Raw genomic sequence first — 5,607 nt, 5'->3', positions numbered from 1 at the left:
ACTTGGCTTTTTCACTTGGGATGGGAAGTTCAATTTCAAAATAATGGTAAATGCAATTTAGGAACGTTGAGTTCTGCCGGATTCATCTGCTTATTGGAAAATGAATGGGGGAGTCCTCCCCAGAGGTGCTGCAAAGTTACCTCACTCAACAATGATCGAGGGGGTGAGCGTCCTTCCTCGCCGGCACAGGCCATCTGGAGGGTAGATAGCAAGAGTAAGAGCTGAGCACTGGTCTGCCCTTGTTCTGCCTGTGATGCCGCAGATGGTCTTTGGCAGCTACCAAATCAGAGCTGGCTGCTTTTTCCTTTATGCGCAAATGCTTTATGCTTTTTCCATACCACTTTATGTGCAGATTTGAAAGCTGCAGATAGATTCCTTTTTTTTTTTTATGTGATGCAACCTGGAGGACTATTCAAAGGAACTCTTTCCTAATGTGATTACCAGCTCTCTGATTTGAGGATTTTTAAAAATTGATAAAATTAGAATAAATAGTAAAGAATTATGGCACTGAAACTCAATGCTCCAAATAATAGAGCAACAAATTCATGACTTGTAAGTTGTTTATAATATAAATATGGCTGAAGTGGAATATTTTAATATTTTAATTATACAAGTCATTCTGGAAGATAAAATAAGGACACACAGAAGTTGAATCATGGTAATGCAAGATTAAACATTGTACTCCCAAAGCAAGAATATATTTCTTTTGAAATATATATATAGAACATTTTCAAAAAAGGCCAAATATTCATACATAAATAGAACAATAATAAATAATACACAGCATTATAATATCATCTGATTGTAACCAAATAAAAGAAAGAAATAATATGAACTTTAAATTTCTCGACGACTTGAAAACCAAAAAAATAAATTTATGTTCTCATAGCATCATAAAGAGCATTCCTAATAAAAATGAACGGAATGTGTAAAAGAATTCGGAAAGGGAACAGCACATAAAGGTTAAAGATTTACTATATATGCATACACTAATAAATTTCAAAATATATACGAAGCAGGCAATTACATGAAAAAAGGATATGAACAGATCACTTACAAAAGAGGAAATACAACTGCTTTCAAAACAGAAACTAATGATCAACTTATAACTAAAGAAATGCAAACTAAAATCATAAAGAAAGCTTTTTTGTTTGTTTGTTTTTAAGTCAAGAAAGAGAGTCTATTGAAAATACCCAATGCTAATGATGTGATATTCTCATACTTTGTTGCTGACTGTATGCTTTCACAATCCTTTTTGGAGACGATTTGGCAACATGTACCAAGACTCAGAAAAGTTCTCATATCTTCTGAATACTTCTCAGTCAGGGAATATTTTCTAAGGTTAAAACACGTTGGGAAACTAGGGGATGATTATTCTTACACTCTTTTCTGCATTTACGTCAAGGTTGTTTGGGGAATTTCTTAAGTGGAAAAGGGATTCTGGACAGTCACTCAGGAACTGGCTCAGCGAATAGTCTGTGGTCAATGCCAAACCACAGAAAGAGGGTGAGATCAGGCAATGATGAAAGGGAGGGTATTGCCAAGATCCAGCCCCGGGACATGGTATGCAGAGTCCCAGGAGTAGAGGAGCCTTTGGAACCACCACGATGGACCTGTCTCCTTCCTGGGGACTTTCCAGGTGGTTGTCATGAGTTTGTGCTTTGGAGACAGACTAGGAAAGTTTGAATCCCGACAGTTAGCTGTGTATTCTGTGTAACCTTATGGGGCTCAATTTTCTCTTTTATAAAGTAGAGATAAATATAGTGCCTGAAGTTGTTAACAGCACTAAGGAGCTAATACACATCAGGTGTACCCAGCGCCTGACACGTTTCAATCATGAACTAAACCTTGGCTTTTACTAGTTGTGATATAGCTGCAGGAGACTGGGGAGATTGGGTCCCAGTATATCACTAGCCGGCTGGATGAGTCTGGACACATTAGTTACTTTCTCAGAGAGCTGTGCTAGATTTGATATCTCTCAGGTCCCTCCAGCCTTAGAAATCTACTTATGAGACAGTCCTGTACCACCTAGTGTCAAAGAGCTTAACCTATTAGAGCCAGACACACTGAGGTACGAATCCCAGCTCTGTCAGTTTCTAGCAATGTGATTTGGGGGCATAATGTTCAGCCCAGTGGCTCAGTTTCATCATCTGTAAAATGGGGCTAGCAAGAGTTCCTACCCCGTAAGATTGTTGCAAGCAGTCCGGCAGATGGTGGATCCAAGGTACACAGCAGTGGCTAGCAAAGGTTAAGTGTTCAATAGAAAACAGCTCTTATAACGATTCTAGCATGTTTTGATTCTGTCAGAGTTTTTTGGCATTGGCAGAGATGTTTGATATGTAGTAAGCATTCTGATTTCAAATATTCTACCCAATGTCCACATTAAACTATAATTTCTGAAGGGAATTCAAATATTTTACAGTTCAATTTCTAGCTACCAGGTAGGTTCAGAATTCTGAATAGTGCTGGTGTACTTTGATTTTGGGCTCAGAAAATGAGGTTAGTGTTCTTAGAGATCATTCACTGTACTGGAGGAGGGGTTAAGGATGTTGGGTATCAGTGAACTTCGAGCGTAATAACATCCTTTGGGAACTACTAGAGAATAAATGGAAATGGGCTCGGTAGTTAACATTATCAGGTGGAATCCATTACGGTGGGATCACGTGTTTGGAATCAGCAGTTCTATGCAGCCGGTCGGAACTGCTACCAACACTAGTGACGCTGCACCAGGGTCTAGCAGCTGAAGAAGCATCAGTTGGTAATCGAAGTTTCCTATTCAAGACCTCATCTGCCTTACACTAACATTAGAATATAAACTAACTTCAAACCCCTCTCCTCCAATCCTCCCCACCCTGTCCCACCCTTACCCACCACATTTGGTGTTAGGGATCCCCAAAGGGCAAATCACACAGCGAGTCCCTGCTCTAAAAATAGATTTGAAATATGGTGAAAAACTTTGGAACAGGCATAGGTATTAAAGAATTCCATTAGTGTTATTGATGTGCCACATTACACACTTTTAATGGGATCATTAGCCAAAGAAGAGAATAATAAAATTTTAAAGCTGGAACAAAGCTTAGACGTAAACTAATCCAAATAATTAATTTTACAGATGAGAGAAATGAGGAGGAAAGTGGCTTTCTCAAAGTCACTCAGTGGAAGTGCTGGGGCGAGTGCCCAGTCCGGGGCTCGACTTGCATGGGAATCCTTAGGGATCTCTGTAAGTATTCTTACATTTCATGATGACATCCCAGTGTCTGTGTTATTGAAGGAGCAAGAGATGCTTATAAAATTTATGGACTCATGTAAAATATAGCATAGAAAAGAAGCAGGGGCTCTGTTGTTATTCTTTCTTACCATTATTAATGAGTCTTTTGGGGAAAATATCTCAAAATTGTCGAATGATGGATATCAGCCCTGAAGCTTAATATTGAAAAGCTCACTAACTCACCAGAGACTAAAACTGCATAAACATTGCCACTGTATCTCTTAGTTCCACACCATGTTCTCCCATCCGATTTTTAGCTGAACTGGAAGAGTAGATATCAGGGAAGGAAAGATGAAAAAGTTGACTCACCGCAGGTAGCCCGAGACAAGCAAGAGTGACCATCTGCTGACTGTGACAATCTCAGTGGGAACATAAATGGAGCGCTCAAAGCTTATGTATTGTCAGTCGGAGAGAATGTGACCTTAAATTAAAATGCTCAAAAATATAAAAAGTATGGACCATTTGTATTTATTCTGATTGTCTTGTGTTTATTTACAGAGGTAGTGGGAGTGTTTTTATGGTTTTAGTCACTGACGAGTGTCTGGAATCATGATTGAACCCAGGTCTGTCTGACTCTGTTGTCTGAGTTCTCCCCTGCTAGAAAAGGTTGAGAACACTGCAGCACAGGTGAAAGACAAAATTCAAAATCACCTGTAGAACCATCATCTAGAGACAGCTGTTATCAATAATGGAGTAGATTTGCTCCTTTGCTTATTTTCCCCTTGCCTTAGATTTGCTTTTTTTTTCTTCTTCTATCTGAGCATCTATCTCTATCTTCATCCTTATCCCTATTCCTGTGTAATTTTTTCAGGCCAAAGATAGGAATAAAGCTGGGGGATAGAGATAGGTGGACTCTGTGTATGTGTGTGTGTTGTTTGTGGGGCGGGTTATAGGAAGCACAGGACCTAACGAATGATAGGAACCTTTGATGGCCTGAACACGTTTTTGGAAGTGATGTTCCTACCACCCGTGGCTTTTTAAAAAGATTGTATTTATTTACTTATTTGAGAGAGAGAGAATATGGGTGGGGGGAGGGGCGGACATGGAGGGAGAAGCAGACTCCCCACTGAGCAGGGAGCCCAACAGAGGGCTCAATCCCGGGACCCTGAGATCATGACCTGAGCAGAAGGCAGACACTTAACTGACTGAGCCACCCAGGCGCCCCTGCAAGTGATGCTTTTCAACAGTCGTGCTGACTAGGGGGAAGGATGTTAGGTAGTTCTCGGTGGCACACAGTAGGAATACATTTTGTGTGATGATGTTACATGTGCGCACACACACACACACACACACAGAGCCAAAACAAGTGTTCAGGAAGCCACATTTGCCTTTATTACATGTGGCACACTCTGATGTCTTTTTTTTTAAGATTTTATTTATTTATTCGACAGAGATAGAGACAGCCAGCGAGAGAGGGAACACAAGCAGGGGGGAGTGGGAGAGGAAGAAGCAGGCTCATAGCAGAGGAGCCTGATGTGGGGCTCGATCCCATAACGCCGGGATCACGCCCTGANGGCCGGGATCACGCCCTGAGCCGAAGGCAGACGCTTAACCTCTGTGCCACCCAGGCGCCCCAGATATTTTCTGTTCTTCTCTTTCTTATATTGTGTATTAATTTTTTTACGATGCTGAGCATGACTCACTAAACTGTTTTCGCAATGTATGAAAGGTGGGTTGAAAGCCCTCAGTTAGGAGCAGAAGAACTGGAGTGGTCAGATGGAGAAAGGGTGGTGGAAGACATTCACGTGTGTCTTTTCTGAAGACCTGGAGCTGAGGGTGAAAAGACCCCCCAGCAGCCAGAACTGCGCTGTAGTTCCAACCTTAATGGAGCTCTAGTGGTTTGCTTGATTTTGGTGTTTACTTTTTTTTCATGTTGAGTGTGAATTTAGTTTTGGTTAGGAGAAATAAACACAGAAATATTTTGGAAAAGACAGGGGGGATAATGTTAAGAAAATATTATCATAAGTTAAAATTCTGGCATTATGTTTGCCCACGGGTCAGCTGTAGGGCCCAGAATAGGACTGTAATCTCACTCCTGCAGGGTGAGCTCTGTAAGCACAGAGTGGCCGTTCAATTCACCTGTGCACACCCACCCTGCGTGGCATGTCAGTCAGAGAGGATTTAGGCCTGCATAGAGGAGAGAATAAGGGAAAAGGGCAGGGTCCAAAATGACATCTGTACTAGATGTAAATATAAATATAAATATTTATATTAATATAAATATTTATAAGAATCATTTTTTTTTAAGATTTTATTTATTTATTTGACAGAGATAGAAACATCCAGCGAGAGAGGGAACACAAGCAGGGGGAGTGGGAGAGGAAGAAGCAGGCTCATAG

Source organism: Ailuropoda melanoleuca, chromosome 2 (assembly GCF_002007445.2).
Source record: "Ailuropoda melanoleuca isolate Jingjing chromosome 2, ASM200744v2, whole genome shotgun sequence".
NCBI lineage: Eukaryota > Metazoa > Chordata > Mammalia > Carnivora > Ursidae > Ailuropoda > Ailuropoda melanoleuca.
Note: the sequence above shows the minus strand (reverse complement) of the source record.